Consider the following 14163-nt stretch of genomic DNA (forward strand, 5'->3'; position numbering starts at 1 on the left):
CAAATGATGTTTTCTCTTGATCTCTTGGATCAACTACTATCTGATTATAGCCTGAGTATCCATCCAGAAATCAATAGTAAGCATGTCCTGCAAGCCTTTCAAGCATCTGATCCATGAATGGGAGTGGGAAATGATCTTTTCTGGTGGCTTCATTGAGCTTCCTGTAGTCTATGCACATCCTCCACCCAGTGACAGTTCTTGTGGGTATGAGTTCGTTCCTCTCATTTGGCACCACAGTTATGCCACCTTTCTTGGGAACTACATGGATGGGACTAACCCATGGGCTATCAGAAATGGGGTAGATTACCCCTGCCTGCCATAACTTCATGACCTCCTTTTGTACCACTTCTTTCATCACGGGATTCAATCTTCTCTGAGCTTGAATGGAGGGTCTAGCATCCTCTTCTAACAAGATTTTATGCATGCATATGGATGAACTTATCCCCTTCAAATCAGCTAGGGTCCATCCAATGGCATCTTGATGAGTTTGTAGCACCTTGATCAATTCTTTTTCCTGTTCTTGGCTCAGGGCAGAGCTAATGATAACAGGATGGCTCTCATCACTACCTAAGTATGCATACTTGAGATTAGGGGGCAATGCTTTGAGCTCAGGTTTTGGTGCTTCCTTCTCTTCTTTCACTCTCTCTGGCATGCTTGGCATGGTTGTTTCAGCAGCCTTGATGTCACTAACTTCAATATCCTTGGTGAACTCCTCCTCTGCCACTTCCTTTGTTGTTTCCTCAAAGGTTTCTTGTACTGCAATGTCCATTACATCCACCCTCATGCATTCCTTTAGTGATTCTGATGGATAGCTCATTGCCTTGAATACGTTAAACACCAATTGCTCATCATGTAGTCTAAGAGTGAGTTCACCCTTTTGGACATCTATGATGGCTCCAGCAGTAGCCAGGAAGGGTCTTCCCAGGATTATCGAAGCTTTGGCTTCTTCCTCCATATCTAACACCACAAAATCGGCAGGAAATATAAAATCTCCCACTTTCACCAACAAATCCTCAACTATCCCATGAGGGAATTTAAAAGTTCGATCTGCCAATTGGAGGGCCATTCTTGTTGGTTTGGCTTCCTCAATCTTCATTCTTCTCATCATTGTTAGAGACATCAAATTGATACTGGCCCCTAAGTCACACAAGGCCTTCTCCACCATGACTTCTCCTATGATGCAGGGGATTTGGAAACTGCCTGGATCCTTCAATTTCTAAGGCAATTTGTGTTAAATGATGGCACTGCATTCTTCAGTCAACAACACAGTTTCATCATTTCTCCAGCTTCTCTTCTTGGTCATTAATTCCTTTAAGAATTTTGCATAGAGTGGCATTTGCTCTATTGCCTCAGCAAACGGAATGTTGATTTGAAGCTTCTTGAAAATCTCCAAGAATCTGGAGAATTGGCCATCCTTTTCACTTTTCATCAAACGTTGAGGATATGGTGCTTTGGGTGTATAAGGCTTTAGGACCTCTTTTTCTTTTTCTTTTGTTGCAGACGGTGTAAAAGATTGTCCCTGTTCCTTGTCTCTCACATTTTCCTTTGCTTCATCCTCTGTGGTTTCCTTTGAGATCTCCTTTAGCTTCTTTCCACTTCTGAGGGTTATGGCCTTACATTCTTCCCTTGCAATAGCCTTGGCAGCATGAGAAATGCTTGGCCCAGGGGTTTGCTTAGACAAATACCCAATTTGATTTTCTAGCTTCTGGATGGCAGCTCCTTGGTTTTGCAAGTTAGAATTTACTTCTTCCTTAAAGGCTTTCAATTCGGTTATGTCTTGACCCATGGTTGCAAGCATTCCTTCTATCCTGTTTAATTGATCTTGAAATTGTTGGTTCGGATTAGGTTGGGCAGGTTGATTATTTTGGCCATGATATGGTGGTTGGGAGTAAGTGTTTTGTGTGGCTTGGTATGATCTTTGGTTGGAGTTTTGGTATGTGGAATTGTTATGTTGGTTGGGGTTGTAAGGTTTGTGGTTTTGTGGTTGGGTTTGCTGGTTTTCCCACCCAAAGTTTGGGTGGTTTTTCCAGCCTGGGTTGTAAGTGTTGGAATGTGGATCATATGGTTGCCTTTGTTGATTTCCCACATAGTTGGCCTCTTCCCAATCACCTCCTTCAGTGCTTACTTCCTCTTGATCTTGTGTGTGTATTGCAGCCACTTGATTTGTTTCTAATTTCCTGGTGAGCTCTGCTAGTTGCTTGGCAAACACCTTATTTTAGGCTAGAATTGTATCAACATGGTTCAGCTCCATGACTCCCTTAGTGTTGTGTCTCTCTGAAGCATAGTAGTACTCATTCTCAGCCACTGTCTCAATCACTTCAATGGCTTCTTCCACAGTCTTTTTCCTGTTCAATGAACCTTCTGATGAATGGTCTACAGCCTTCCTTGATTCATAAGAAAGTCCATCATAGAAAATATGCAATTGCACCCAGTCATGGAACATGTCTGGTGGGCATTTCCTTGTCAAATCCTTGAACCTCTCCCATGCCTCGTAGAGAGTTCCACCATCTTGTTGTCTAAAAGTCTGAACCTCAGATCGAAGCCTATTGACCTTTTGTGGGGGGTAGAAACGTGCCAGAAACTTGCTTTCCACCTCATCCCAGGTTGTTAGGCTCCCCCTCGGGAATGATTCCAGCCACTTAGTTGCCTTGTCCCTAAGTGAAAATGGGAACAAGAGCAGTTTATAGGCATCTTCCTGGACTCCATTGGACTTCACAGTGTCGCAAATTCTCAGGAATTTTGTGAGATGTTGGTTTGGATCTTCATTAGCACTCCCACCAAATGAACAATGATTCTCCACCAGTGATATTAGCTGTGGTTTGAGTTCAAAATTGTTGGCCTGAATGAGTGGTTTCTGAATGCTGCTACCACAATTCCCAGAGGTTGGGTTTATGTATGAACCAAGAACCCTCCTCTCGGGAATGGCATTGTTTCCATCAGCTCTCTCATGGTTGTGAACTTCTCTATCCATGTTGAGATCTAGAGCTTCCTCAAAATTGTCCTCAGATTCTCCTTCAGATTCTTCTTCTCCTAGTACTCTCTTCCCTCTTGCTTCCCTTCTAAGTTTATGAAGGGTCCTCTCTGGTTCGGTATATGGAGGAGTTGATGTCTCTCCTCTCCTACCTGTCATACAAAAACACAGCACAGGCAACAAACAAGTGAAATACTCTTGGTTAATGGAAGAGTATGGTTAGAGCAGTTGAGGAATTAATTCAAATAGTTAGTGAGTCAGTGAGTTAGTGGTGGCGCGAAATTGTGAACAATACTTTTCACAACTCTCATAATCCCCGGTCATGAACCCCAAAAACTTGGTGTTCAATACCATGGCATTACACAACTTCGCACAACTAACCAGCAAGTGCACTGGGTCGTCCAAGTAATAAACCTTACGCGAGTAAGGGTCGATCCCACGGAGATTGTTAGTATGAAGCAAGCTATGGTCATCTTGTAAATCTTAGTCAGGCAAACTCAAATGGATATGGTGACGAACGAAATAAACATAAAGATAAAGATAGAGGTACTTATGTAATTCATTGGTAGGAACTTCAGATACGTGCATGAAGATGCCTTCCCTTCCGTCTCTCTGCTTTCCTACTGTCTTCATCCAATCCTTCTTACTCCTTTCCATGGCAAGCTCATGTAGGGTTTCACCGTTGTCAGTGGCTACCTCCCATCCTCTCAGTGAAAACGTTGCCTATGCTCTGTCACAGCATGGGTAATCATCTGTCGGTTCTCGGTCAGGCCGGAATAGAATCCATCGATTCGTTTGCGTCTGTCACTAACGCCCCGCCTGCTAGGAGTTTAAAGCACGTCACAGTCATTCAATCATTGAATCCTACTCAGAATACCACAGACAAGGTTAGACCTTCCGGATTCTCTTGAATGCCGCCATCAGTTCTAGCCTATACCACGAAGACTCTGATCTCACGGAATGGTTGGCTCGGTTGTCAGGCGAGCACTCGGTTGTCAGGCAATCAACCATGCATCGTGCAATCAGGAATCCAAGAGATATTCACCCAATCGAAGGTAGAACAGAGGTGGTTGTCAGTCACATGTTCATAGGTGAGAATGATGATGAGTGTCATGGATCATCACATTCATCAAGTTGAAGAACAGGTGATATCTTAGAACAAGAACAAGCGGAATTGAATGGAAGAACAATAGTAATTGCATTAATACTCGAGGTACAGCAGAGCTCCACACCTTAATCTATGGTGTGTAGAAGCTCTACCGTTGAAAATACATAAGAACAAGGTCTAGGCATGGCCGAATGGCCAGCCTCCCAATGGTCTAAGATAGCATCAAAACAAAGATAACTACCCGCCGATGATGATCCAATAGTAAAAGGTCCTACTTATAGAAAACTAGTAGCCTAGGGTGTACAGAGATGAGTAAAAGACATAAAAATCCACTTCCGGGCCCACTTGGTGTGTGCTTGGGCTGAGCAATGAAGCATTTTCGTGTAGAGACTCTTCTTGGAGTTAAACGCCAGCTTTAGTGCCAGTTTGGGTGTTTAACTCCCATTTTGGTGCCAGTTCCGGCGTTTAACGCTGGGATTTCTGAGGGTGACTTTGAACGCCGGTTTGGGCCATCAAATTATGGGCAAAGTATGGACTATCATATATTGCTGGAAAGCCCAGGATGTCTACTTTCCAACGCCGTTGAGAGCGCGCCAATTGGGTTTCTGTAGCTCCAGAAAATCCACTTCGAGTGCAGGGAGGTCAGAATCCAACAGCATCTGCAGTCCTTTTTAGTCTCTGAATCAGATTTTTGCTCAGGTCCCTCAATTTCAGCCAGAAAGTACCTGAAATCACAGAAAAACACACAAACTCATAGTAAAGTCCAGAAAAGTGAATTTTAACTAAAAACTAATAAAAATATACTAAAAACTAACTATATCATACCAAAAACATACTAAAAACAATGCCAAAAAGCGTACAAATTATCCGCTCATCAGTTAGTTGCTTGAATTTAAAGGCATAAAGAAAGAAAGCAAGTAACAGAGTGCAGAAATTAAAATTCAACAAGTAACTTGAACTGAATTAACAAAACAAGAAAAATGCTCAATCTAGTTAACTTCCAATTTGAGAATTGTCAATCGAAAACCAATCCCCGGCAACGGCGCCATAAACTTGATGCTACGATTTTAGGAAATTGCACGATCGGCAAAAATTCCTTCCGGCAAGTGCACCGGTTATCGTCAAGTAAAAACTCACAATAGAGTGAGGTCGAATCCCACAAGGATTGGTTGAGTGAGCAATTCGGATTAGAAGTGTGTTCTAGTTGAGCGGAATCAAGATTTAGATGAGAATTGCGGAATGTAAAATTGGCGGGAAACGTAAATGGCAAGAAATTGAAATTGCGAAATCTTAAATTGCATGAATTAAAGAGCGAGAAGCTAAATTGCTGAAATTAAAAAGGGATCGGGGTGATTGCATGAATTTAATTGCAGAATGTAAGAGAAAGTGGTAGATCAGAAATGGGGAATTCATTGGGTTTCAGGAGATATTGAGATCTCCGAATCAAAACATTTTTATCCCTTCCTCAACCAATGCATTCATTGAATTTTGCTTGGCAATCTTATATGATTGGATCCCAATCCCTTGGCTCACCAATTCTCTCTAAAAACAAACAAATTCCCAATCCCTTGGTTTAAATGTTAATAAGAAGAGATGATGCTCGATCACTGATTATACCACACAGTTTCATGAACCACAATTTGGTAGGATTACATGTCACAATATCCATCCAAACCCCAATCCAATTCACTGTGAGAAAGCTTCTCTAGCATGAATCCTCCATTCCTTTCCCAAGGTTCCGAAGGATTCCAATTATGGATAGTTTCTTTCCCAAGACAACTAACCAATGGAATTAGATCGAGAAGCTTTCTAACAAAATTCAAGAGAAAAGATTGAAGAAGAAGATAAAAACTATTATTGATTCATTGAATTACAATAGAGCTCCCTAACCCAATGAAAGGGGTTTAGCGAGTCATAGCTCTGAATTCAATTACAAAAAGTATGAAAACTAGAAAAATGATCCAAAAGTTTTCTTTCTTAACTGACTTAAATTCTATCCTATTTATACACTTTCTAAATTGAGCTTCTGTTGTGTTTCTTGGGCTTTGAGGCCTTTTCCTGATTTCCTTTTGCTTTGGGTTTATGATCCATAATCCTGATGAGGCTGCTGATCCAATTCTGTAACATTCATTGAGCCAACTTAGTGATAATCAAGTAATGACACATGACTCAACAAATTGAAATTCCAGACTCATCAATTCTTCAGGCCCAGTCCCATAAACCATGATATTCAATTGGGTTTCATACCAGAGTACGTTTAAGTTAATGTTTGTGCTCAAATGCTAACTTAAACTGCAATATCTTTGGCCCAGAAACCTTTTCAAATAGTGGCGTTTAAGTTGCAGTTTAAGCTTAAACTGCAACTTAAACGCCAGACACTTCCAGTGATGCCTTTTGTGGAAGCACGTTTAAGTTCCAGTTTAAGCTTAAACTGGAACTTAAACGTTGGACACTCCTGGAGGTGGTATAACTCAAGCACGTTTAAGCTTCAGTTTAAGGTTAAACTGAAGCTTAAACGTGGAAATGGAAGAAAGCAACCCTGGAGGGTAAAGTAGTCGAACACGTTTAAGCTTCAGTTTAAGGTTAAACTGAAGCTTAAACGTGGAAATGGAAGAAAGCAACCCTGGAATGTGGAATGGTCGAACACGTTTAAGCTTCAGTTTAAGGTTAAACTGAAGCTTAAACGTGGAAATGAAGAAAGCAACCCTGGAGGAGAATTTTGGTCGAACACGTTTAAGCTCCAGTTTAAGGTTAAACTGGAGCTTAAACGTGGAAATGGCTCCCTGGTGCATTTCTCATTTCTTAACTTCCAGTTTAAGGTTAAACTGGAGGTTAAATGCCACTTCCAGCTTTTCCTCAGCTTTCATGATTTTGGCGTTTAAGCTCCAGTTTAAGCTTAAACTGGAGCTTAAACGCCACTAATATTTCCCAGCATTATATGGCTTGGCAGTTTAAGTTCCAGTTTAAGCTTAAACTGGAACTTAAACTCCACATGTGATATTCAAGCTTCCTTTATTGGTTTTGTTGCTTCCTTGCCTAGCCTCTTCTTCCCTGAAATCATCCAAACAACTGCATCAAAGTCTTGCAAAATTTCATGAGAAATCTTCCTTTCATAGCATTCAAGTAATATAACTAAAAACTCATGGAATTTGCATCAAAATCATACTGTTTGGATGGTTCATTGCTTTGTTATTCATTTAACCATTCTTGGTTACTTTAAGCTCAAGAAAATGCATAAAACAACTAAAACTAACAGAAAAATGCTAGTGAAACTAGCCTAAGATGCCTTGGCATCAGAAAGCCGGTTCAATTGAGAAGGCATGACCTCAAACCCGTGGCTAGAGGATGGTTAGAGTTTATACAACGCTCAATCATTCCCACTAGCTACCGGTCTGAAGTTACCATAGACCGGGCTATCATGATCCATAGCATCATGATTGGAGAAGAAATAGAAGTTCATGAGGTTATATCCCAAGAACTTTATAAGGTGGCGGACAAGTCCTCTACCTTGGCAAGGTTAGCCTTTCCTCATCTCATTTATCACCTCTGTTATTCAGTTGGAGTTGACATAGAGGGAGACATCCCCATTGATGAGAACAAGCCCATCACTAAGAAGAGGATGGAGCAAACAAGAGACCCCTCTCATCATCAAATCCCTGAGATGCCTCAAGGGATGCACTTTCCTCCACAAAACTATTGGAAGCAACTAAACACCTCCCTAGGAGAATTGAGTTCCAATATGAGACAACTAAGGGTGGAGCACCAAGAACACTCCATCATCCTCCATGAAATAAGAGAAGATCAAAGAATCATGAGAGAGGAGCAACAAAGACAAGGAAGAGACATTGAGGAGCTCAAGCACTCCATAGGATCTTCAAGAGGAAGAACAAGCCGCCATCACTAAGGTGGACCCGTTCTTTAATTTCCTTGTTCTTTATTTTTCTGTTTTTTGAATTTTAGTGCTTATGTTTGTCTATGTTTGTGTCTTGTGATCATTAGTGTCTTAGTGTCTATGCCTTAAAGTTATGAATGTCCTATGAATCCATCACCTTTCTTGAATAAAAAACGTTCTTAATTGAAAAAGAAAAGAATTGCATGAATTTTGAATTTTATAACATTTTAATTATTTTGATGTGGTGGCAATACTTTTGTTTTCTGAATGTATGCTTAAACAGTGCATATGTCTTTTGAATTTGTGGTTCATGAATGTTGGCTCTTGAAAGAATGATGAAAAAAAGAGACATGTTACTGAGGATCTGAAAAATCATAAAAAAATGATTCTTGAAGCAAGAAAAAGCAGTGAATACAAAAAAAAAATTCGAAAAAAAAGGAGAAAGAAAAAAGAAAAAGAAAAAGAAAGAAAAAGAAAGGAATAAAGTTGTGATCCAAGTCAAAAAGAGTGTGCTTAAGAACCCTGGACACCTCTAATTGGGGACTCTAGCAAAGCTGAGTCACAATCTGAAAATGTTCACCCAGTTATGTGTCTGTGGCATGTATGTATCCGGTGGTAATACTGGAAGACAGAGTGCTTTGGGCCACGACCAAGACTCAATAAGTAGCTGTGTTCAAGAATCATCATACTTAACTAGGAGAATCAATGACACTATCTGGATTCTGAGTTCCTAAAGAAGCCAATCATTCTGAATTTCAAAGGATAGAGTGAGATGCCAAAACTATTCAGAGGCAAAAAGCTAAAAGCCCCGCTCATCTAATTAATTCTGATCTTCATAGATGTTTTTGGAATTCATTGCATATTCTCTTCTTTTTATCTTGTTTGACTTTCAGTTGCTTGAGGACAAGCAACAATTTAAGTTTGGTGTTGTGATGAGCGGATAATTTGTACGCTTTTTGGCATTGTTTTTAGTATGTTTTTAGTATGATCTAGTTAGTTTTTAGTATATTTTTATTAGTTTTTAGTTAAAATTCACTTTTCTGGACTTTACTATGAGTTTGTGTGTTTTTCTGTGATTTCAGGTATTTTCTGGCTGAAATTGAGGGACCTGAGCAAAAATCTGATTCAGAGACTAAAAAGGACTGCAGATGCTGTTGGATTCTGACCTCCCTGTACTCGAAGTAGATTTTCTGGAGCTACAGAAACCCAATTGGTGCGCTCTCAACGGCGTTGGAAAGTAGACATCCTGGGCTTTCCAGCAATATATGATAGTCCATACATTGCCCAAGATTTGATGGCCCAAACCGGCGTTCAAAGTCACCTTCAGAATTCCCAGCGTTAAACGCCGGAACTGGCACAAGAATGGGAGTTAAACGCCCAAACTGGCACCAAAGCTGGCGTTTAACTCCAAGAGGAGTCTCTACACGAAAATGCTTCATTGCTCAGCCCAAGCACACATCAAGTGGGCCCGGAAGTGGATTTTTATGTCATTTACTCATCTCTGTAAACCCTAGGCTACTAGTTCTCTATATATAGGACCTTTTACTATTGTATCTTTGAATCTTTGGACATCTAGTTCTTAGATCATTGGGAGGCTGGCCTCATGGCCATGCCTAGATCTTGTTCTTATGTATTTTCAATGGTGGAGTTTCTACACACCATAGATTAAGCTGTGGAGCTCTACTGTACCTCGAGTATTAATGCAATTACTATTGTTCTTCTATTCAATTCCGCTTGTTCTTGTTCCAAGATATCACTTGTTCTTCAACTTGATGAATGTGATGATCCGTGACACTCATCATCATTCTCACCTATGAACGTGTGCCTGACAACCACCTCCGTTCTACCTTAGATTGGGTGAATATCTCTTGGATTCCTGATACACGATGCATGGTTGATCGCCTGACAACCGAGCCAGCCATTCCGTGAGATCAGAGTCTTCGTGGTATAGGCTAGAACTGATGGCGGCATTCAAGAGAATCCGGAAGTTCTAACCTTGTCTATGGTATTCTGAGTAGGATTCAATGATTGAATGACTGTGACGTGCTTCAAACTCCTGAGGGCGGGGCGTTAATAACAGACGCAAAAGAATCACTGGATTCTATTCCAGCTTGATTGAGAACTGACAGATGGATATCCGTGCCGTGACAGGGTGCGTTGAACATTTCCACTGAGAGGATGGGAGGTAGCCACTAACAACGGTGAAACCCTTGCATAAGCTTGCCATGGAAAAGAGTAAGAAGGATTGGATGAAGACAATAGGAAAGCAGAGAGACGGAAGGGACCCAGCATCTTCATACGCTTATCTGAAATTCCCACCAATGAATTACATAAGTATCTCTATCTTTATCTTTATGTTTTATTCATCATCCATAACAAATTGAGTTTGCCTGACTAAGATTTACAAGGTGACCATAGCTTGCTTCATACCAACAATCTCTGTGGGATCGACCCTTACTCGCGTAAGGTTTATTACTTGGACGACCCAGTACACTTGCTGGTTAGTTGTGTGAAGTTGTAGTGATCACAATTTCGCGCACCAGCCACCACATGTAATTAATTATAATTTTTATTATTAAGAACTCGAAAAATATAAATTACTTCTTTATTCTAAAAATCTACTACTTTATTCATGTCTGATGATGATGAGAAAAATAAATTATAACTTAATTGGAAATAAAACCAGAATAGATATGCTAATTACTACTACTACTACTATATATCTTCTAAGGTAAATTTCTATAATAATACTATCACAGAGTTAAAGCTAAAATTAGAACTCAACAACCTGTGTTTTGGGAAGTAGATGTTCCTCTGATCTGTGGGGTGCTTGGTCCTTCAAGGATTAATTTCTGGCACTTCAGCTCCCTTAAATCACGCCCTTGCTCTTCTTATTCCTTAAGCAGTTTGCAAAGCATGCTATTTTGATTATTCTATTCTTCCTTTATTTGGTTCATAGCTTCTTGCAATTTGGAAATAGATGCTTCAAGATGTTCCCAATATTCAAATTGAGAAAGTTCTGGGAGGACTTCTTGTGCTCTCCTCTTGATTGGATCATCCTGCAGCTGTTGTCTTTCCATTGATATTTTAGTGATTGGCCTCTCAACTGAAATATATTCTGTTATTCCCATCTTCACTCCGACATCTCTGCAGAGCATAGAAATTAAGCTTGGATAGGCTAATCTGGCGTCCTTGGAATTCTTGTTTGCTATTTTGTATAGTTCACATGAGATCAGTTGATGGACTTCTACTTCTTTTCCCAACATGATGCAGTGAATCATCACTGCTCTTTTAACAGTAACTTCAGAACGGTTGCTGGTGGGCAATATGGAACGCCCAATGAAATCCAGCCAGCCTCTGGCAGCTGGTTTGAGATCTTCTCTTTTGAGTTGATTTGGGATGCCAGTTTGTGCTGGTGGTCCACCTGGCTTCAGGGATGCATATATCCTCTAGAATCTTGTCCAGGCCTTTGTTTACCTTCATCATTCTCCTATTAAAGGAGTCTGGGTCATCCTTCAGTTGAGGAAGCTTAAAGATCTCCCTGATTTTGTTAGGATGGGTGTGAACAATCTTTCCTCTAACTAAGGTCCGATGATCATAGAGGGCAGCTCCAATTATTCTTTACCTGTCTGTCTGCCATAGATTTGCATAGAACTCCTGAACCATATTCCTTCCCACTTTCATTTCAGGTTAGCTAGGATTTCCCAGTTCCTGTTTCGAATTTGTTCTTGGACCTCCGGATATTCATCTTCTTTCAGATCGAACTTGACTTCCGGGATCACTGATCTTAGACTCATTATTTTGTAGTAATGGTCTGAATGTTCTTTAGTTAAGAACTTCCCTTGATTCCAAAGTGGTTTTAGAATATTCTCTTTCTTACCTCTTGGGTTGGGTTGTTTTACTTTAGGGGCCATGTTCAAAGTGAGTATGTTTTTGTGATCACGGATAAGCACACCAAACTTAGAGGTTTGCTTGTCCTCAAGCAAAAGAAAAGAGATAAGAGGGATAAAAGGAGAGCCAGTGTGGAATGGTGGATGATAAGAGGGGCGCCGAAAGTGGATTTAAAGGGAGGGGGTGGGTTTTTGAAAATAAGAACAGATATAAGATAAAATATATGATTTATAAAAGATAAATATGACAAGAAAAGGGTATAATTTAAAAAGATATGAATGATATTTAAAAATAAATTTGAAATTTATAATTTGAAAAAGATTTTAAAAGATAATTAAGTTTGAAAAGAAATTGGAAAAAGAGTTGGATTGGATTGGAAAAAGGTTTATGTTTATGTATGAAGCTCTATTATTTTTGAAAAAGGGATTTTAGAAATTAGGGTTCTTAGAAAACTATTATGATTTGAAGGATGACATTTTGAAACATGTTTATGCAAGAAATCATGACTTGAAACATAAAAAATTAGAAAATTTGTAAAGGAAAACGAATTTTACCTCCTCCCCACCATCCTGGCGTTAAACGCCCAACTGTTACACATTTTGGGCGTTTAACGCCCAATTGATGCTTCTCCTGGGCGTTCAACTCCCAGCTGTTGCTTCTTTCTAGCGTTGAACGCCAGGAAGTCCTTTGTCACTGGGCATTTTTCTAAACGCCCAGGATGCTGTAGTTCTGGCGTTAAACGCCCAGAAGGTGCTTCTTTCTGGCGTTCAACGCCAAGAAGATGCTCCTTTCTGGCATTTAACGCTCAGACGGCTACCCTTACTGGCGTTGAACGCCCAGTGGGTGCTTCTTTTGGGCGTTCAACGCCCAAAATGTTTCTTACTGGCGTTTTCACGCCAGTGAGCTTCCAAATTCCCTTGTAACTCTGTGAATCCAATCAATTGCTCTTTTACCTTGAAGATACTTTGGCATATACCTGTAAAAATCAATTAATTAATCAAAATGAATAAAATTAAGTTTTGTGATTGGCTGGGTTACCTCCCAGCAAGCGCTTCTTTAATGTCGTTAGCTGGACTATTACTGAGCTTTAATTAAGTCTCAGTTTTGAGCATTCTTGCTCAAAATTGCTTTCAAGATAATGTTTAACTCTCTGTCCATTAACAATGAACTTTTTGTTAGAGTCATTATCCTGAAGCTCTATGTATCCATATGGTGATACACTTGTAATTACATATGGACCTCTCCACCGGGATTTTAATTTCCCCGGGAATAATTTGAGCCTAGAATTAAATAGCAGAACTTTCTGCCCCGTCTCAAAGACTCTGGATGACAATTTCTTATCATGCCATCTTTTTGCTTTCTCTTTATAAATTTTTGCATTCTCGAAAGCATTGAGTATAAATTCCTCTAGCTCATTTAACTGAAGCAATCGTTTTTCTCCAGCTAACTTGGCATCAAGGTTCAGGAATCTGGTTGCCCAGTAGGTCTTATGTTCCAGTTCCACTGGCAAGTGACATGCCTTTCCATACACAAGCTGGTATGGAGAGGTCCCTAGAGGGGTCTTGAATGCTATTCTGTATGCCCACAGAGCATCATCTAAGCTTCTTGCCCAATCCCTTCTACGGTTAATTACAGTCCGTTCCAGGATTCTTTTAAGTTCTCTGTTAGAGACTTCAGCTTGCCCATTTGTCTGTGGATGATATGGAGTGGCTACCCTGTGGCTAACTCCATAACGAACCAAAGCAGAGTAAAGCTATTTATTGCAGAAATGAGTGCCCCGATCACTGATTAATACTCTAGGGGTACCAAATCTGCTGAAGATGTGTTTCTGGAGGAATTTTAACATTGTTTTAGTGTCATTAGTAGGTGTTGCAATAGCTTCCACCCATTTGGATACATAATCCACTGCCACTAGAATATAAGTGTTTGAGTATGATGGTGGGAAAGGTCCCATGAAGTCAATGCCCCATACATCAAACAACTCAATCTCCAAGATCCCTTGTTGAGGCATGGCATAACTGTGAGGCAGATTGCTAGATCTTTGGCAACTATCACAATTAAGCACAAACGCTCGGGAATCTTTATAGAGAGTAGGCCAGTAGAAGCCACATTGGAGGACTCTTGTGGCTGTTCGCTCACTTCCAAAATGTCCTCCACACTATGATCCATGGCAATGCCATAGGATTCTCTGTGCTTCTTCTTTAGGCACACATCTATGGATTACTCTGTCTGCACATCTCTTGAAGATATATGGTTCATCCCAAAGATAGTACTTTGCATCTGTGATCAACTTCTTTGATT

General features: G+C 40.3%; 1 non-coding gene across 1 annotated transcript; it reads left to right on the forward strand.

Moving 5' to 3' along the window:
* The first annotated feature begins 2441 nt into the window (after positions 1 to 2441).
* Positions 2442 to 2545, forward strand: LOC112804397 (small nucleolar RNA R71). The gene has a single exon (XR_003203004.1). It is a non-coding gene; the product is annotated as a small nucleolar RNA R71 (small nucleolar RNA).
* The last annotated feature ends 11618 nt before the right edge of the window (positions 2546 to 14163 follow it).

Source organism: Arachis hypogaea, chromosome 5, assembly GCF_003086295.3.
Source record: "Arachis hypogaea cultivar Tifrunner chromosome 5, arahy.Tifrunner.gnm2.J5K5, whole genome shotgun sequence".
Taxonomy (NCBI): domain Eukaryota; kingdom Viridiplantae; phylum Streptophyta; class Magnoliopsida; order Fabales; family Fabaceae; genus Arachis; species Arachis hypogaea.